The following is a 22,704-nucleotide window of genomic DNA, read 5'->3' as shown; positions in this document are numbered from 1 at the left end:
ATGTCTATTAAGGGGCTGTTAATGGCTTTTATAACTTTTAGTGTATCTTTTATATTACATAATTCATGTCCTTCTTCTATGAGGTGATGGGCATATTTCGACTTGTTTCTATTGTATTTGAAATCTGTAACGTGTTCTTTATATCTTATTTTGAAATTACGGCGTGTTTGACCGATATATAATTTGGTGCAGTTTTTACATTGCAATTGATATATACCACTATTAAAGAGGGGTTCATTTTTATAGGTTCTATTGGGGATTATGTTATAAAGCTTGTTATTGGTTTTGAAGGCTATGTTGATATTTTGTTTTTTGAAAAACCATGGCAAACCATGACTTATTTCGGGAAAATTTCTAATCAAATCAATAATTTTTTTCACCAAACGTCGAGCACACAACACGTCCAACCAATGTAAGTAAGTTAATAATTTCAGTCAATGCATTTAACCACCTGTATATTCACATACGTAACAACAACATTTTATGTTCGCAGTGTAAAAGGCTTAACTGAAAATCGTATGGTGACAATGATGAATTTGTAACATCCAACCTTGGCAAACCGAAGGAAAACAATGTAACTGATATTACGTAACATTTCATCGTGGTACAGTGCTTCGACTTGTGTAAGTGAAACAACATGAATCCTTGGTGTGTTAATATATAACAAACAGAATTTTAACATTTTAACACGTGCAACACAGTGCAACTCAAAAACATTTTAATAAATATAGGAACTACATGTGACAACAACTTCAAGATAACCGTATTGTTACATAAAACAAGGGACTTTTATTGTAGATAAAGTAAATTAGCATAGATTTATTAAGTGTTTTTAATTTATACATTATTTTGCAAACGATGGCAGATCATCAAGGGTACACACCATATAGTTCACACACATAAGGTGTATCTATTTGATCATGTAATAAGGCAATTCCATACATTTGAAAATGGCACATAAGTGCCGAAAACGTTACTGTTTAATCCAAATAAAAACTATATAAGTATAGACGGTTAGCCCAATTTAATATTATTATATTATGAGAGAATTTAACCTTGGTTTGATGAAGATTGTTGCATAGTAGTAGAAAGAAGAAAACAGAGAAAACTGAAATTCTTAGAGGACCTAGTTGAGGAGAATAGAGATAATTATTTCAATGAAAGACGGGAAGCAGGTTTACACTAAGAATTAAAAAGAGAGATTACTTCAAGAAAATGCTAAATGAGGTGGAAACAAATAGGAATAAAAACATTCGAGATTTTTATAAGGGTATAAAAGAATTTAAGAACGGATATCAGGGAAGGATACTGTAAACCTGATGAAGGATGAGAATGGTGACTTGCTTGCAGAGTCTCATTCAATCCTGAAGAGATGGAAAAACTATTTTTGGCAACTACTAAATGTACATAGGCAAAATAGAAATGATCGGGACGAAATTCAAATACAAACTGGTGAGCCATTTATACCCGAACCTACAATTTCAGAAGTCGAAATTTCGATAGAAAAAAAAATACAAGTCTCCAGGTATCGATCAAATTCCAGCAGAATTTGACTATTAATACAAGAGAGTGGAAACGTATTATCTAGCGAAATTTATAAACTTGTACTTGCTATTTGAGAAAAGGAAATTGTACCAGGACAATGGAAGGAGTCCGTAATAAGTACCTATTTTTAAAAAGGGGACAAGACCAACTGTAGTAACTTTCGAGGAATATCACTTTTGTTGAAGTCGTACAAAATTTTGTCCAATATACTTTTGAGAAGACCAACTTCATATGTAGAGGAAGTTATTGGGGATCATCAGTTCTGTTTTAGGCGTAATAGATCGACTATTGATCAGGTGTTTTTGTATTCGACAGATATTGGAGAAAAAATGGGAGTATAAAGGCCTCCCCACACCGACGCTCAATATTCGCAGGGTGGCAAAGTTGCTACTGTCTCAGTGTACATTTCGGTATATGAGTGTGCCCACACCGACGCGAAAGTATCGCCGGACGGCTGCGAATCTGCAGCGTTGAAATTTAGATTCGCCGCCTGCGCGGTTTTTTTCGCTGCCGCCGCATATTTTATGATGGCGTTCTGTGAGAAATTGAAAGTAAACATCCAGTTTTATACGATTTATTCTAGTCTAGAAGATTACAAGTAAGTAAGGAAAAAGGGCAATAAGAGATGCAATCCAATTGGAATTTAATGAAAGTGGTTATTCACATCTTTAACATACCTTAAGAGAAAAATTCTAGCTACATACGGCATGTCTACAGGGAATAATTTCATATTCGCATCTTTATTGCCTTTTATCAGTCCTTCAGGATATCATAGCACTGCTTAGTACAGAAATGTATTTCTAGACAACCTACCTATATGAACTTTGTGTCATTTAACATCTTACTAAGGTTTTAATTTTCTTAGTTTAGGAAAGGTTTCATTCTTAAAAGCAAATATATAAATCTACATTTAATAGCAATTTTTTGTCAAAACTAATCTCATTCATATTTTATTTCTATGATATACTCTAGGAACTTTTATATTAACTAGTATAGAAGAGTTGTTTCAATAAATATAAATAGGCCTATTAATTGTTTTCATTAACCCTTACGGATTCGCGCCGTATTTCCTACTCGCGTTTGTTGTCACTACAGCTCAATCAATAATCAATGTTTTTGAACTTAATATTTTTATTTTATTATGCGATATTTGTCTACATAATGTTAAAATAACCGACTTCCTGTTAATTTTTAAATATTAAAGATATTATTATAGGATTGTTGTTTAGTTAACTGTCCGAAGATACGTCTGAACCTCACAAATGATACCAGGAAGGCACCACTTATGAGGCAACTAGCCAGGAGATAATGGGGTAGGGTGGCCAGTTCCTTTCCCCCTCCATTGCATATATCGTCGAAAAAATTAGCAAAAATCTACACCTAGCAGATACTGCTTCATCAAGTAGTCTTTGTTGCCCATTCACACTTAGAGAATACACTTACACATAAACAGGATATTTTTATTGATTACGAGTATACGCGAATATCACTACTTGTGGGACAAACTCCTCCCAGAGTTCAGACTTGGCATCATCTCTTCTCTTCCTTTCCTTGAAGAAGGCATTATAACAGAATCAAGGAAAAGTTAAAACAGACGAGACGAAGTAGACTCTTTTCTGTTTTCGAGATTTTGTTACGCACTTAACACATGTGTATTGTATACTATTTTTGCACGTTCATTTATTTAGAACTGCAAATGCTGTATGAAGTTTATGTTACTTTCTGCATTGAGAACGCATTTTAGTGAATGTAGGCATTATACATTCAAGGGAGTATTAGTTTGCTAAAAAATTTAATAAAAGTCAATATGGTTTTCTTTTTGTATCTAATGATGAAAAAAACACGAAAATTATGTTATTGAGGGATTTAGACGTATTACATTACATTATAATAGAAACGCGGAAATTAAAGTAAAATAATTGTTTCCAAATGTGAATGTATTGATTTCACAGCACTAAAATGATTTAATCGTGTTAGGAATTCGTTTAACGTACTCTTATCAATTCCTAGAAAATTGTTAAATGACCCAATATCTTCCAATGTCATCTCTCTGAATAGGAATAAAAAAAATATATTACCAATAAAGAATCTTTTATTTTCATTTCACTATTTACAATTATTTATACGTACCGGGATGGTAATTCATGTTATGAGGGATTCTCTGAATATTCGTTTCATAGGTAATTTATCTTTACAGATATCTTTAACTTCTTGTTTCAGATGCACTTATGTTTTTTTTACGTGGACTTTACTTTCTCACCCACACTTCTTTTTTTTTTTTTTTTTTTTTTTCCTATGTGTTCTCTCCTCCAGAGCTATAGGCTAATTTCTTTGACAACGTTTGCAACCGCAAGCTCAACATATAAGGTTGTCTAAATATTAGGTATCATCGTTCGCCATTTTCATTCTTTTCTTTTAATAATTTAATTAGATGTAGTGTAATATATTATTTACATTTATTTTAATATTATAATTACATTTATTTTAATATTGTGATCACATTTATTTTAATATTTAATTGCATTATTTAAATTTTAATTACATTTATTTTAATATTTATTATTACATTTCGAAACGCGTAATTAAAACAATTTAAGCGATGGAAGTATTTTGTAAGCGGATTTGAAATCAGGGCGAAGATTTCTGTATTAACAGATAAGAGGCTGTATTGAGTTCTTCGCCAAATGAAAATATTCTTTTCTTTAATTCGTCGTAACTTGAAAACCAGTAAAGATTTTGAATAGCGGCATCTTTTAAAAGTAATTTCCATTCTATCTCAACATTCCCTTCGCTTTGACCTCCCATCTAACATGAAAAATAAAAAAGTTTGCCGCTAACCACTTTTGAAGGTGCAAATGTCTATTTTGAACAGATCACTTCGAAGTTATTATTTCGCCCCCCCCCCCCCCCGCTCCTGCGTTTTAAAAACAATTTTGATTTCAAAATTTGTTCTATGCTTTCCTCAGACATTGACCTGCCAATCATAAAAACAACAATGCGATTGATTGACTATCACAAGAGCTACGGCATGATATTCCGCCGCATTCACGAAATTTTGGTCTCCGCCAGCGCTGCGCATATTTCGCGTTGGTGTGGGAAACTTGCGAATTTCGTTGCCGCTGTATAAGCGAAATATTCATCGCCGCCACGGCTGCGAATATTCCGCGTTGATGTGGGGAGGCCTTAAGTGTACAGTTATTCATGGTTTTCAAAAAGGCATATGACTCCGTTCACATAAGTTTTATATAATATTCTTATTGAATTTGGTATTCCCAAGAAACTAGTTCGATAAATTAAAGTGTGTCTCAGTGAAACTTACAGCAGATTCCGTATAGTCCAGTTTCTATCTGATGCTTTTCCAATTCACTGAGAGCTAAAGCAAGGAGATGCACTATCACCTTTACTTTTTAATTTCGCTCTAGAATATGCCATTATGAAAGTTCAGCATAACAGACAGGGTTGGGAATTGAACGGGTTACATCAGCTTCTTATCTAAGCGGATGGTTGAATATGTTAGGAGAAAATCCAGAAACGTTTAGGGGAAAAAACGGAAATTTTACTTGAAGCACGTAAAGCGATAGATTTGGAAGTGAACCTCGAAAAGACAAATTATATGATTATGTCTTGTGACCAGAATATTGTACGAAATGGAAATATAAATATTGGAGATTTATCATGCGAAGAGGTGGAAAAATTCAAATATCTTGGAGCAAGAGTAACGAATATGAATGACGCTCGGGAGGAAATTAAACGCAGAATAAATATGGAAAATGCTGTTAGTATTAGGTTGAGAAGCTTTTGTCGTCCAGTCTGCTGTCAAAAAATCTGAAAGTTAGAATTTATAAAACAGTTATATTACCGGCTGTTCTGTATGGTTGTGAAACTTGGACTCTCACTTTGAGAGAGGATTAGAGATTAAGGGTGTTTGAGAATAAGGTGGTTAGGAAAATATTTGGGGCTAAGAGGGATGAGGTTACAGGAGAATGGAGAAAGTTACACAACGCAGAACTGCACGCATTGTATTCTTCACCTAACATAACTAGGAACATTAAATCCAGACGTTTGAGACGGGCAGGGAATGTAGCACATATGGGCGAATCCGTAAATGCATAGGCCTATAGAATGTTAGTCGGGAGACCGGAGGGAAAAAGATCTTTTTTTTTGGAGGCCGAGACGTAGATGGGAGAATAATATTAAAACGGATTTGAGGGAGTGGGATATGATGATAGAGACTGGATTAATCTTGCACAGGATAGGGACAGATGGCGGGCTTATGTGGGGGCGTCAATGAACCTGCGGATTCCTTAAAACCCATTTGTAAGTAAGCAAGTAATACAAAAGACTTTAATTAAACAGAATCAATATCATTATCATTACTCTTCTATCTATCTATCTATATATATATATATATATATATATATATATATATATAGTCCACATCTGTGGCGTAACGGTCAGCGCGTCTGCCGCGAAACCAATTGGCCCGGGTTCGATTCCCGGTAGGGGCAAGTTACCTGGCTGAGGATTTTTCCGGGGTTTTCCCTCAACCCAATATGAGCAAATGCTGGGTAACTTTCGGTGCTGGACCCCGGACTCATTTCACCGGCATTATCACCCTCATCTTATTCAGACGCTAAATAACCAAAGATGTTGATGAAGCGTCGTAAAATAACCAGTGAAAAAGAAAAAAAAATACTCTTCTATATTTACTTTTACAAAATTTACTAGTGTTGCATCTAGTAGTGGTTATCACATCCCCTACTATGGCTGAGAGATTAGATCTTCAGTCCTGGTCAGGCCTGGAATTTTTCATTGAAAAATCCATAGTGACACTTGTGGCGAACTAGGTCGCAGTTGGTTCTCAGGGTTCTCCCATTTCTCCATAGTACATACAGTGTTGGCAGAAAATTTAGGGACATTTTATAATTATTTTAAAATGATGCCCTGGCCTTAAATTATTAGAGAATCTGACGTGTTTTTAAATGTTGATTAACAATCCAGCAACAATTGGGAATCGTGCACCAATTAGTTACTCATTCATTTTCAACTTTAATACGGTACTGAAAATGTATGGTTTTTTATTTTGTTTGAAAAAACTTATAAATTATCTATAGGGACTAACAGTCATCATATAAATACCGAAATTGCACTAAAAATTGGTATTTCCTATTGTTAATCTCCACCTAAAAACATTCTTAGTTTCTCTAATAATTTAAGGCCAGGGCAGTATTTTATGAGAATTATAAGGTGTCCCTAAATTTCTGATAACATTGTACGCATCTACATAATTCTGTAACCATTTCTCCATTTCGTCATCATTCCATAGCATTCCCCGAACGCCGGCTGGCGGTGCACGAAGGGGGCTTGCCTAGGGACGTTGGAGGGGGGATTGCCTTCTCGAAACCTAGGTACGCAGCGAACCTTAGTTTAGTCAGCCAGTGTGGGTTTGGGAATGCGTCTAGCTTGAGGTTTAGTGCAATAGATCGTAAAAGGTCGCAGTGCTGGCCCATAGTGCCCTCCCCCTTCCAAAATTTCATTTCGTTCCGTACGGGAAATCTATTGCACTAACCCTCAAGCTAGATGCAGTCACAAACTCACACCGGCTGACTACACTAAGGCCCGTAACACACTTGAAGAGTTTTCGCTAGCGAGAAATGTGTTGCGAGAAAATTCAAATATTTATAACATGGATTCAAATGGACGTCCATACACTGGAAGAGATTCTCTTTCGAGGCAAAAAACTCACGTGAGTTTCTGGCTGGAATCGGTAGCTCAGAGAAATTTCTTGACACATTTATCAAAGATGTTTGACATTTATACTCTTTATGACAATTGAATGTAGAAAAAGATATCACAGGTGGCGATGAATTATTGTATTGTTTTTATTTGAAAATGAGGAAAGTTGACTGATTATTGCAGTCAGAAACTTATCGAACTTGTACGATGTCACCCGCATGCCTATTTATATTATATACGGGATGAAAACTATAAAAACACGAAACTTAAAAGAAGAAATCTGGAGACAAATATCAGATTATCTGAAAATAAATAGGGCTATATTTTATTTTGATGAGATTTAATAGTCTTAATTAAACATTTGAAATAATGTATCTATATGTCTTATCAGTTTACATAATTTTAACCAGAACATAGCAAAGAATCCTCTATCATATGATTTTTTTTTTTTTCAAAATCGTGAGCAGGTAGTCGTCGAGAAAGGTTGTCTTAGGGAGCAGGTAGAATGGGTTGTGAACTAGCAATGTACCGGGCGAGGATCGGTACCTGGGCGGCGCGGGCGGTGAAGTGGATCCCGGCAGCTTCAGGCCAGGGGAGTGCGGAACCGACCCTGAGCAGCTTTGTGATCCTGATACTAGCCATGCTGTTGATGATTGGAGGAGTGGAACTGAACCCAGTACCTGTGGAATCTGTGAAGCGCGGAGTCTGCAAAAACAATTTGAGGACTGGCCTTCTGTGCATCACCTGTTCGACGTGGTTTCACTTCAGCTGCCAAAAACTCAAGAGGGACCAGCATATTGAGGAGAACTGGCGGTGTAGGGAATGTATGAGGGACGTAGCTGTTGAGACCACGGACACAGAAATTGAGTCGCTGAAGAAAGAGGTGGCGGAACTGAAAGAAAAGCTGCAACAGACGGAAGAACGACTGAGAGAGATGGAAGCAGAGAACAGGCGACTACGCGAGGAACGACACGGGGAGGCAAGCGAGGAGAAGCAGATATTGGTGATAGGAGATTCCATGGTGCGACATGTGGGACAGGAAAATAAGGACCTCGAAGTGCTGTGCTACCCGGGGATACGAGTCGACGAAGTGAAACTCAAATTGGAGCAACAGGAGAAAATGGACATAAAAACTGTAATATTACAGGTGGGGACCAATGACCTGAGGCGACGATTCGAGTACGTTATGGGAGATATGTACAACTTGGCGGTAAGAACGAAGGAACTGTACCCCCAGGCGAAGATAATTATTAGCGGGATAGTGAGGCGACGAGATTTTCACTGGACTCGGATTGGGCGACTCAATGAGGCATTCGACTGGGTGGCAGATAGAACGGGAGCAACATTCGTGGACCCAAATTCGTGGATCGGTGACGGGGACCTGGGACGTGATGGAGTCCATCTAAATAGACGAGGAGCGACGGGACTAGGAGCGCTGTTCTCGAGGGCGGCGGCAACGGAGAGGAGCAACGACCGGGAATGACGGCGGCAAAGAGTATGTACGAGTACTATTACTACGGCGGAGGAAGCGGCGACGGCAACGGGAGAACGGAGGAGGTAGCGGCGGCCACAGCGGAAACAACAGGGATCACCAATATTATGTCATGTAATAGTAAGTCTTTAGTGGTGCTGCAGGTGAATTGTAGAAGTATTTATAATAAATCAATTTAATTCTGGAACCTAGTAGATTCGCATAATCCTGATGTCATAATAGGAACGGAATCATGGCTTTCCAGCGAAGTAGCAGACTCAGAAGTATTTAGAAACGACTATGTAACATACAGACGCGACCGTGTAGGAACAGGGGGAGGGGTTTTTATATGTGTAAAAGAGTGCCTGCAGAGCGCTGAAAATTTTAAGGACTCGGAGTTCGAAATGTTGGGTGTAGACATAGCGGATGATTATTCGCGAAACATATTACACATCATCGGTTTATACAGGGTCCCGAAAGAAGGCTTGAACGTACTGTATAAAATAAGAGATATGTTGGAAAATAGAAAAATCCGCGGGTAGTATGTTATCGTTGCAGGGGACCTAAACTTGCCCCAGGTAAACTGGCAGGGTACAATAGAGGGGGGATGAGTCAAGCCCAGTCATTAGTAAGCTCACTCATCTGGAAACATAACTTAATTCAAGTAACAGACAGGGCGACAAGGGGAGGTTCGTTACTAGACATATTTCTTTTAAGACCCTCAGAAATAGTCGCAGGTATTGAAGTGATTCCAGGTATTAGTGACCACGACGCGGTAATTCTTGAAATATTATGGAATGCTAAGTACAAGCAAAGCGGAAAAAAAAAAAACAAAAATATCTTGCAATATAACAAAGCGGACAGAGAAGTCTTCCAAAATTATCTTAGAGAAAAGTACTCATTATGGGTAGTAAAGGGCAGTAGTGTAGAAGAATGCTGGGCGGAGTTCAAGCAGATTATATTAACAGGAATGCAGAAATTTATCCCGGTTAAACGCTTATCAAACAATCCCGATCCGGAATATTATAATAAATACATACGGAAACTGAAAAGAAAACTAAGGAAATCCTACAGACAGCGCAAGGAAAGCCTTGCAAAACAAACAAAATTCACACAACTATTGAAAGAACTGCTTAATGCGAAGAAGATAGCGCAGGAAAATTACCTAAATAAACTCTTCAAAGGTGAACAAAACGGGTGGGGGGAATTTTATAAATATGTGAAGAGACGACGCAAGGAAAACTATTCGAGCCTCCCCCTAAAAAATGACCGCAATCAATTTATCGTACAGGACAGCGAAAAAGCAGAAAATTTAAATTCCTATTATGCCACTGTTTTTGGGATGAGGACAATAGTACCACACTTAGCTTCTGTGGAAAATACGGGTCAGTTTTCTATCAAGCCTAGGGACATAAGGAGAAGGATCTCTAAATTGAAAACTCATAAATCAGTAGGACCTGATGGTATCGCCGGAGACGTACTAAAATTGGGAGGGGAAGCCATGATTCCCTATCTAGTGCGTATATTTGAAATATCAATTAACAATGGTACTGTCCCGCGAGATTGGAAAGATGCAATAGTGGTGCCAATTTATAAGTCAGGGTCTCGCTCAGATACAAAAAATTACAGACCGGTCAGCCTCACCTCTGTGGTTTGCAAACAGATGGAACACTTGATTTCTGCTTATCTAAGGCAGCATTGGGATGACTCAAATTGGTTACATAACTGTCAGCATGGATTTCGGGGGGGGGGGGGCTATTCATGTGAGAGTCAATTAGTAACGGTATGTCAGGATTTAGAAGACGGATTAGATTCCAATAGCCAAGTAGATGCAGTGATTATTGACTTTTCACGCGCATTCGATGTAGTCCCACACGATATATTGTTGGTTAAACTACAATCAACGGGGATTGACTTCAGAGTGCTCCAGTGGATCAAGGAATTTTTAACTTGTCGCACTCAGAGAGTACGGGTAGGGGAGGAATTATCGAACCCAATTGAAATTACTTCCGGGGTCCCGCAGGGGAGTGTCTTGGGGCCTCTTCTATTTTAGGCTTTTGTAAATGATCTGCCAGTTAATATCTTGTCTAAGGTTCACTTATTCGCGGATGATTGTATGATATACAGGGAAATAAAAAGTCATGAAGATACTACTCTTCTCCAGAATGACCTCAATAGAATAAATGATTGGGCAATAGCCAACAAAACAAAAATAAATTCTCTAAAGAGCAAAGCCATCAGCTTTACAAGGAAAAGAAATAAAATAGTCGCATCGTATACGTTAGGGGGTGAAACCATTCCGGAAGTTAACAAATGTAAATACCTCGGAATAATATTTAGCAGCGATCTCGGCTGGGGGGAACACGTTACAGACACAGCGGGAAAGGCATGGAGAGCGTTACGCTTTGTGATGAGGGTAGTAAGAAAAGGTTCTGATAAATCCAAAGAGATTACATATAAATCACTAGTACGTCCAGTAATGGAATATGGTGCTGCATGTTGGGATCCTTACAGATTAGAACATATTAAGACACTGGAAAAGATTAAAAAACGGGCTCTTAAGTGTTGTCAGAAAAATTCACCATTAAAATGGGACACACTCACGGACAGGAGAACGCGAATTCGATTATGCGCACTGTTCAAAACATACAGAGGTGAGCCTGCCTGGAGAGAAATAAAAAATACGTTGCAGCCGCCAAATTACTCTTCAAGGAACGACCATTCATATAAATTGAGGGAAAGAAGGCAGAGGACGGACACTGGAAAGTTTTCTTTTCTCAATCGTACTATTAGGGACTGGAATGCTTTACCTGCAGACTTACTAAAGGCTTTACCAACAACCAAAAATGCATTTAAAAATAGGCTTAAGGACCTTACTAATAGACGGTAATTATACACAGTATTTAAAGGGTGTAAATGATATGTTGTTATTGAAGTGTTGTATCAGTGAAGAATTATGTTGTGTCAGTGAAGTGTGTTGTATCAGTGAAGAACTATGTCGTGTCAGTGAAGTGTGCTGTGTAAGTGAAACGTGTTCCTGTCAGTGAAGCTTTATAGTTTATAGTGGCAGTGCAAAGAATTTGAACAGTGAAATGTTTTTGAAGTGTTAGTGAAATCAGGATAGAATCAGTGAAATGTGTCGTAGTTCCAGTGCAGTGAGTGAGTTGACAGCGAAATGAGTGTAATGTTGAGAGGTACTTGTGCAGATATGAACATATACTCGTGGGTTTTAGTTCGATCTTAGTTTTAAGATACAAATTAGAATATTTCAAATGTTATTTTAAGTGATCGTTTCATTTAATTTAGTATATTCCCTGTTGTTGTTATTATTAGTAGTAGTATTAATTATTAGTATTATTATTAATTGTATTTTTAATTAATAAGTTTATTATTGTCATTATTGAGTGTAATTAGTTACCACTGCCACCGGGTATATACCCATTGCAGTGTGAATAACTCCATTTCCTCATCATCTGAATACTCAGATTCAACATAGCGTTCGTACGTAATTTGTAAAGTACGACAATATACTTACAGGCTATATATTTAAGTACGACAATATACGTAAATACATAACCTATAATATTTTCTCCCAACGAGTGATTACTGTAATCAGAAAAATGCTTTCTGCATGAAGGCAGTGAATAGATGATCATAGCGAGGTGTGGTCCGTGATAACGAGAACTCGCTAAGTGTGTGGAGGAGGGCTCTTCGCCTCTTTCTCGCAACACATTTCTCGCTAGCGAAAACTCTTCAAGTGTGTTACGGGCCTAAGGTTCGCTGCGTACCAAGATTTTGAGCAGGCAACTCCCTCGTCCCTAGGCCAGCCCCCTTCGTGCGATCGGGTATGCTATGGAACGATGACGAAATGGAGAAATGGTGACTGAATAATGTAGGTGCCTAATATGGGGGAAAACGGGAGAACTCCGAGAAAAATTCCAACTACGACCTTGTCCGCCACAAATATCAGTATGGATTTTTCAATGAAAAATCCCTACCTGACCTGATGGGACTCGAACTCGGGCCGCCTGCGTGACAGGCTGGAATCTGATCACTCAGGCACCGCAGGGGTACATGAAAGCATGGAGCTCTACCTGCAGTCTCACAATGCATCTTCGTAGTGTTTGAAGGAGAAAACCTTACGTTTTTAAATATGTCCCGGAGAATTAAAAAATATACAGTACATTTAAATGTTTCATAATTACACACATGATTATATCAAACTTCACAGTTAAGTTCCTTTAATACATCGCACACAAAAACATATACACTCACAGGCGCGCGTTCTATCTCCCTCATTAGCATGTTGGCACAGACACAGAAATACTATGTAACCTAAGCACATTTTACACAGTATCGTCACATAGGCTACTCTCTCTTTTGACACATATGCTTACGCCCTTTACATTCTTAATTCTCTTTCACACACGCCTTATTGACAATTTAATACTATTTATATCTTAAAAACACTTCACAAACGTACCAATTCAATAATATTTAATAACATTCCGCAATAAAATTGTATTTTACCGTATTCAATATGGATTCACCTGACGTCAACAGAGATTGCATCTATAACAAGATACGAACAAAGCGTAATTCACACTAGTCTACTCTGTCGTCAAAATAATATGTAGTAGAGAGTGGAATGCAAGGTTCATGACTTAACAGGTGAAACTTGCTGGCTCAATGATTTGCCAGTGGGAAACTATAGAGATGTTGCTACATAGGTGTGCAAAGTTTTCTTCTGTTCTGTCCATAGAGTGATTTAGGTTTAATGTTTATATTTTAATAACACTTTATACGATACTAGATTAAATTGTGTAGTTTCATGAAAATCTTCAAATAGACTTTCTGGCACCAACACAAATTTCCTCTTTCCCATTTCATATATAGTCGAAAAATAAAATAAATCAATCATATATACTGGATACTTTCACATGTAAGAATCAAAGAACACCGAAAAATTGATAAAATATGTAGAGATAACTTCAGGGCTAACGTTTAACGTGCGACAAAATTAATACATTAATAAAAAGGAGTAGAAAAATTCACCACATGATGAGATCAACAGAAAGAAACTATGATGAGTACAACAGCACTGAACCTCAACTAACATTTACAGATTGTAGAACCCCTAAGAAGTTGTCGAAAGAACAAAATCTTTAGAATTATTATGGACTGATCTAATACCGCCACCACCACCAATAACAACAACAACTACAACAACAACAACGTTACCACTTTTTGAATTTAAATGGTCGGATTGCAATGTGACTTGGATCTCATAAGTGAGGCGCTTCTTTCCAAAACTTGCTTTATCCATAAAAAAAATGAATTATTTGTGCCCTGGCTTTCTTTGTTAGGTATGTATTAATTCTATCGTAAACAATTATGTCAAAACTTCATTTTTACTATAGAAATCTGTAATGAAAACTGTAGTATTATTCCGTAAGTTGCCTTCCATCGTACTTGCAATTCCATAACCCGCCTAATACAATCAACCAATAAATGAGAGACTTTTCGTCACGTGATGTGACGTCACATTTTTCACGCGGTTTGTGTCGGCTGTTTCCTATCTATGTCTACGGTGTATCATAGTCATTATTCTTATTTGAAAAACTTTTTGAGTGATGTGAATAGGTAACCGAATAGGTATCTACATGTTCAGTATTGATATTTAGATAATGATAGAGAATATGGCCCTTGCTATTAGAGACAAAGGAAGACGACGGAATAGCGATCCAGATTCCTGGAAAAAAGAACCAGGAGAAGAAGATAAGGAAGCAATCCAGCAAAATAAGAATTCTTTTTAAACATGGTAAAGTCTTTAAGTCAGGGAGGTATTGCTCTTTGGAAATTGGCTGCTAATAATGTGCTGAAAACCCTCTGGGGTGGCTGATTGCTCAGACCTTCAGACTGTCACGCAGGCGGCTCGGGTGCGATTCCCGATCACGTCTGGATTTTTTCATTGAAAAAATCCATAGTGACACTTGTGGCGGACAATGTCGCAATTGGGGGTTTTCCCGTTTATCCACAAATTAGGCATTTACATCATTCCGTCACCATTTCTCCATTTCGTTATCATTCCGTAGCATTCCCCAAACGCCGGCTGGCGACGCATGGAGGGTGCTGGCCTAGGGACGAGTGAGGTAGCCTGCTCGAAACCTGGGCACACAGAGAACCTTAGTGTGGTCAGCCGGTGTGGGTTTGGGAATGTGTTATCAGAGGGTCAGCGTAATAGTTCTTAACAGGTCGCAGTGGTGGGCCATAGTGCCTCCCTCCGTTAAATTCAATTCAATTCAATTCAATATGCTGAAAAAACTGCATCGTAGCATTTCAACTTGAGGAGCGTTGAATCAAAAAGCATCAATCCATCCGCAGACGAAATGCTGTTTGAAACGGATTCCCCCTATTTCCGTAGCGCTGAATCGACCTGTGCAATCGTTTGTTTCAGAAAGCGCTTCTTCACAGTCTAAAATAGCGTCGAAATATGACGTTTGGTTCAGATAGCGCTGAGTCCATCTAGGTGTTTGGAACAAAAAGTGCTTTTTAACATAGATGAAAATAATCTAGTATTTTTCGCTACGTATTTCTTTGTGGATGCAAACTGAAAGTTACTGCATTCACATAGCAAAGCAACCTGATATCATTGGCTAGCTTACGGTTTCGCCGCACTTTTATTGTCAACATTGACAGCTAAAAATAAGTTTAAAGAAAATATGTTCAGTTCAGTGTTGCCATTTTTGACACAATTGTGTAATTTTAAGTGATCTGTACCCTGGTATGTACAACTACTTTTTGGTACAATTTTCGTTTACTTGGTACAATGTGGACTTTCTTCTATTTCTAGTATGAAAACAGACATTATAACAGGCTTTAATAAAGTTGAAACAATTATTATGATTGCTACCAAGTTGGTGATTATTATCGGCAGCCGACAATCAGATTTATAGCTCACTTTAAGCAAAAACTAGTATCCTATTAATAAAGCCTATGCTTTAAGGTCAACACATTAGCAGAGAATGTACAGTAGGCTATTGAAATTTTATTTTCTTTCATTCACCTCTTGACCCAACGGTCATTGTTGACATAAAATTACTACGATACTGCCACTGCTGCAAAAGCAGGACTGAACTGGTTATTATTGCTAAATGACTACGAGAATGCATTTTCTCTTTATAATAATTAAAGAATATATATTGTGTTATTTTCCCTTTTGTAAATATACCACGTCATAAATTTTCAAATTTAACACGTCTCGTAATCATATTTACTTGTCTATCAAAATGCGTAAGGTACTGAATATTTATGTTACATTCTAAATATCTCCACTGAAGAGTAGACGTAGAACAAATAAATACTGTATTCAGAACTCGAAACTAAGGTACGAGTAGTTTGGAATTGAAAGAGATGTCTTTATTAGCACTTTTTGTAATTTTTTACAACCGCCCAGTTATGAGCAGCTGTCTCAGTGTAACGCATTATTATGGATGTATGTCATTTGTAATTCTGTATATTCTATTAAAGTTTTCACTACAGCTAGTTACTATTTGTTTTGTTTTTGTTTTTTTTTTGTGTGTGTTTTTTTTTTGCTGCAATTCGCAATATAGTATTTCTCGCAATGTAGTATAGGCCTAAATACTATTTTATGACTTTGTTTTCTTGTTTCCTAAATATTTTACAAACTTTGGCAACGTTGGTATGATTACCAGTCAAGTTCCAATTGTCTATTGTTCAGCAATGGTTATCGTTATCATCAATATTAACAGATTAAAATAATGTTTGTGAGTTTTTTTTATGTTTGTAATTTTGTTTCTTAAAATAAAACATGTTTGCAGATACATGTATTCCTTATTTTCATAGTCTTCCTTGTCTATGTAAATATGTCCATGCTTTTTTTTTTCTTGTATATGTAATTTGTACTGGTGTCATAAAAGAAAATTTTGCTGGTACAAATTTTGTACATTATAGAAAAAAAACTCTACAATCTGGTACAATTTCCAGAGAAATCTGGTACATTTTATTTTCACCCAGTGGCAACAATGGTACAGTTAGAAATTTGCAGCGTTGTATGATAGAACACGTGAGGACAATCCAAATACTGTAAATATTAATTAGTATGAAATTCGTAGTACCAGTTGCAAGCTCTGATAGGGGGACAAGAATAAGGTTGAAGATTAAAGAAACTAAGAGATATAAAGAGATACGAGTAGGGTAAATTAACGTGGGGGATTATGGGTACGGATCGATCGTCGTTTGTCAGCTTGTTCGATATCGTTTTAGTAATCATGGAGTCGTGGAGTGCGCAGCATCGTGCTTTTGTTGTCGAGACATTTTTCAAGAATGGTGATTCTGTTGTCAAAACTCAGCGCCACTTTCGTCTCCGTTTTGATATTGGTCGCCACGGAGTCGTTCCTTGCCGCAATACCATATTGAGATGGGTAGGAAACTTCAGATAAACAGCATCAGATTCCAATAAGAAACCAAGTCCATATTTTTTATGAGAACGGGAACATTGTGACAGTACTAGTGAACGCTACTTCCAATTACTGACGAAATTTCTTCAAGCAGAACTGCGTAGGCGTCTTCGTGGGATTAATAAATAGATGGTATGGTTTCAGCAATATAGTGACACGACTCATACGGCTGACAACTTCATAAAAGTTCTACGCCTCGTGTTTCCGTGGCACATCATTTCTCGGCGCGGCGACATTTCCTGGCCTCCCCGTTCGCCTGACATCATCTGCGACTATATTTTGAGAGGTTATCTGAAGTGAAAAGTGTACATAAACAGACTCCAAACAATTGATGATCTGAAGACGGTCATTTCCCAAGGAATCGCCAACATTGATGGCGAAATGTTGGAAAGAGCAGAACATAAGTTCAGGTAGAGACTTGAAGAATGCATGGAAAGAAACGGACTACATTTTGAGGAACGTAATTTTCAAAAAAGCTTGAATGCATGTCCCATTATGAAAATGGCACACATAGCGAGGTTTTGGAAAGTAATAAATTTGTTCTGATTTACATATTTAAGGTGTTATTTCCATTTGAAAACCGTTCAACTCCTCTGCCGCACCTTGTGTAATACTAACTAATAACATTTCTTACATTTCTTCAATATTAATTTAAATGTATTAAAATTTGAGTAAGTAAATTAATACTTTATTTTATATATCGTTTTCTTGACGAACCTTTTTTAAATTGTGTTTTACAGAAAAAATGACACAAGGAACATTATTTTTGTTTATGAATGGATCATAAAATAACTCCTCTTATGTTTTACTGAAGTTATCAAATAAAATTATGCATTTCTTAAGTCCTATTTTCGTTTCAAACAATTATTTTCAATGTGGCTGGTTCAAAAAGCATTAAATCTAAAATATTTACCGGTATGTCGATATCAGTGATTGATAAGAAAAAATGATTTGTTTGACAGCTACAAGTCGATGTCTTAACTGTATACTACAATTGGCTTTTACAAGTTATTAATCAAGGTGTGAAAGTTCGGAAGATATCGGTTTTTTGCTTCTCCTGAAAAATAATTTATTATGGACTTTTGCGCTTTTTGATTCAACGCTCGTCAATTTTCCTCTGCGAAACGATTCTTTATTAGCAATAGTGCACAAGAAAGTATGATAGATAGCGGAGAATCTCCCTGTATTACAGACATTAATGTGGGGAAATCGACGATGAAAAAAAGGAAAAAAAGTCTGCAAAACTTGAACATACGGTATCTCCTGTATAATTTCCAGGAGTAGACCTAGACGTTTGAGATGAGCAGGGCATGTAGCACGTATGGGCGAATCCAGAAATGCATATAGAGTGTTAGTTGGGAAGCCGGAGGGAAAAAGACCTTTAGGGAGGCCGAGAAGTAGATGAGAAGATAATATTAAAATGGAATTGAGGAGGTGGGATATAATGATAGAGAATGGATTAATCTTGCTCAGGATATGGACCAATGGTGGGCTTATGTGAGGGCGGCAATGAACCTCCGGGTTCCTTAAAAGCCAGTAAGTAAGTAAGACCTAGACCTCGCCAAAGTGAAGGATGTAAAGAATTTTCTATAAAAGGATTTTGGGACACATTGTGAAAAGAATGACTTGCTGTCTTTTATACAACTTGTTTACGACCGTTCATCTACAGAAGACAAGTCTTCTCTTGAATAAGTTTTTGTGAAGGATGTGAAGAGGAGGATATTCAGATTAAGAGGATAACAGTTGTATAGGGAATTGGAGATAATTTAAGTAGTATATAACATTAACCATTCTTCACTTGGATGCTTGTAACTTTTCTCTGATGCATTTTCATAATACTTTTTCTTGTTCTGTAGTTGAAATTTATGTTTTTAGAGTGTTCCTATGGATATATAATTTTATTTTATGTTTTATTTTTTGTCAGAAATCTAATGTGTGGTTATATGGTACCCAAAATATCCTTGGGTTCGGGGAATTGGAAAATTAATTTTGTACTGTATTATCAGAACTTACTTTCTTTTTCCCAATTTATGTTTCTTCCATAGTATTCTGAAATAAATAAAACAAATTGTTGTTCGCAAACTGCAATATTGATGGGATTAAATAAGCCAGGATGTGTTAATTTATTCATGGGACTAAAAAAACCAACATGTCTTAGGGATTAGGGGTTAAGAAACGGTGGCTAGGAGCGGGTTAGAGACGATCCTTCAGCACGTCGGCCAGACTGAGGCCTATTGTGCACCTCGAATTATGGGATGAATGAGGACGAGGTGTACCAGCCCATTGGCCGCAAGAGACCCGCTCACCCAATGGGCACCCTACAATCCCCCGCGCTAAGTTCATACCGCCAAACACAGAATCCATTTCAACGGCCCTTCCAAAGTGTCGAAGTGCCCTTGGAAGTGCTCTTAAGGAATGAATCCTGGAAGATATTGCGAAGAGCTTGGAAACCAGAGACAGTTTCGGAGAGAACGTCCTTCCCGCAAGCGCAAAACATGCGTCATGACTTGAATATACCTATGGAATGAGAAGATGAAGATGAATGATATGAAATCTAAATTCTTTTTCTACAGGGAAGAGGACCGTAGCAATGAAAGTTCCAATCCGGCATTTGCCTAAGTAACTGTGGAAAACAACCACAGTCAAGTGAGTCGGTCCGGGGAAAGCTGTCTTAATTTTTATTATCTTTGAAGAATTTTCAATAAGGTTATGTAAAGTAATATGACCTATTTTCTCTTATGTTGCTCCAAAACCAGTCTTTTTTCAAAATTTTCATCATCATCGTGTCCTTCACGTGTTAGACCATAGTGGATCCGTTACGGTCTCATGCCAGCGTTTTCGTGGTCTTTCCAAGTTTCTCCTTCCTCTTGGTACATAGGCAAGAATTTGTCTAGCCTCTAGGCCATCTACATGTTTCTTCCACTGAAGTCTATATTGTTGAACAAAATGAACTATAGGATCTATTGAACAATTTTTCCCCCGAAATTATTTAAATCAACTTTACAGGGAGTTATACCTGAAAACTCGATTTGTAAGTTATAGGATCTATTTTTAGTTCTTTCGGTATAACTCCATTTTTATGGTGTTCGAGCAATGAACATCTCGCTGTCCTCTAATAAATCTCATTTCGGCTACTATCAGCCTTTTCTCATCTGCTTTTCTGATTGTCCATGCCTAACTACCATAACTAGTCGAGCTAGTGTTTTATAGACTTTCAGCCTCCTATGTTTTTGAACTTGGGAGAGTTTGAAGATTGTGTTGATTACTCCATTGATATTTATAAACTTAGATATTTTGCTTGCCATCAGTAATATAAGATAAACTACAGCCTAAATAGTTAAATGAATTGACACGTTCAATTAGTTTATTATTTATCATGATTTTACTTGGAATTGGATCTTATCCTAAAATGCCATAATTTTTGTTTTCTCTGTTGAGATATCCATATTGAAATCTGAAGAGATTATTTGTAGATTACAAACGGCTTTTTGTAGATCATCTTCTATTTTAGTGATGAGAACCTGATCGTCGGCAAACAGTAATGTATCGAGAAGCGTGTTTCGATTAATTTGAATTCCGGCATGATGACTTTGCCTCCAAATGAACAAAATATGGTTCATTTGGAGGAGAAAGACCGCACTCCTGTCTAACACCTTAGTTTATTGAGGTCCAGCTAGTAGTTCCACGTTTAGTTCTTATGGAAATTTCATTTTGTTGATATAAATTATAAATGGATAAAAGATTTGATTTGGTACATTATCGTGGCATAAAATCTCGAAACGTTTATTTCTATTAACTTTATCGAATGCTTTTACGAAATCAATAAATGCTAATGTGTTTCGTTATTAAACACTCTATGCTTTTCTATTAAAATTTTCATAGTAAAATAGCTATCACAACATGATCTTCCTTTTCGGAATCCATTTTGTTCTTCAGTGATTTTGTCTTCATAAAAATGTGATAATTTATTTTTGATTATGGTTGTATAGATTTTATAAACTGAATTGAGAAGACTTATGCCTCTGTAATTTTCACAGGGTTGTTTTGTTTATTTTCTTATAGATGAGTATTATAACAGCCTTTTGCCAACTTTCTGGAGGTTTTTCAAAATTAAAAGTTGAATAACTAGGCTTCTGTCGATGATACAGTCAACTCCAGATATAGTGAACCTCTGCGGACTTGCATATTTCGTTCACTATGTCCGAGGTTCACTAAATCCAAAGTGTCTCTGACCTAACCTTAAGTGACAGGAATGAATGAAATTGTGAACAAGAAAATAAAATGCTACACAGTAATTAAAATGTTTCATTTTTGCGAAATGGATTACAATGTACAGCTGTCAAAAGAAAAAAGTGGCCGCTCTCCTGAAACAAAGTTCCCTTCGGGTATCTTCGCTACAATTCGGAGACAGGCATTGTTACATGTTGTTGGACCACGTTGCCTGATATCTATAGTTATAATTGAAGTATTCTGTGTGTTATTGATAGCATAATGGTAGCGTTCAGGCCTCTTATTCATGAGGTCCTGCGTTTGACTATAACCACGTGCTTTTTATGTTCTTTTTGTTCTGTTTTTGAGAGAGACAAACTATACATAATGGCTCCTTTCTCTTTTACGATTATTTTAGTAATTAACATAAGGTTCATTAATGTATTATGCCATGACTTTATCATTATGATATTGTGGCTGCAAATGGAAAGAAAAAAGATTTTATTCTCAATAAAAATATCTTTCGTAGCATAAACAAAACAAATTTACTAGCGTCGGCCTTAAAACATTCAAACAATTAAGCGTTCAAAAAACAAAACAAAAAGCCACAATTCAATATTTAGTCTATCATCCTCTTATCTCGATCATCTTGCAGTCGAGTGGGCATGGAATTGACTAGTCTTTGCAAATAGCGACTGTTCTTAGACACGATATTCCAGGCATTCTGAACATACATACATAAGTGTTCTGTCCATGGGCAGGTCTTTCATTGCAAACTCAGCAATCTCCAATCTTTCCTATTTTCTGCCTTCCTCTTAGTCTCCGCATATGATCCACATATCCTAATGTCGTCTATTAGTCTTTTCAACCAGAGATCCAACCAATTACTTTTTCTCTTTCTAATCAGTTTCAGCATCATTCTTTCTTCACTCACTTTTTCAAACACAATTTTATTTCTTATTCTATCTGTCCACTTCACACGCACCGTTCTTCTCCACATCCACATTTCAAATGCTTCAATTCGTTTCTCTTCATTTCGTCGTAATGTCCATGTTCCTTCCCCATACAATGCCACACTCCACACAAAGCACTTCACTAGTCTCTTCCTTAGTTCTTTTTCCAGAGGTCCGCAGAAGATCCTTCTTCTTCTATTAAAAGCTTCCTTTGTTCATGTTTGCAGTTTTTCTTGGGAAGGATAGGCCTAAATGCGGTAACATCCCGTTGCTTTCCGCATACCACTATCTCTTTCGCATCTTATTAAAT

This window comes from Periplaneta americana, chromosome 4, assembly GCF_040183065.1.
Source record: "Periplaneta americana isolate PAMFEO1 chromosome 4, P.americana_PAMFEO1_priV1, whole genome shotgun sequence".
NCBI lineage: Eukaryota > Metazoa > Arthropoda > Insecta > Blattodea > Blattidae > Periplaneta > Periplaneta americana.
This window is presented reverse-complemented; position numbering follows the sequence as displayed.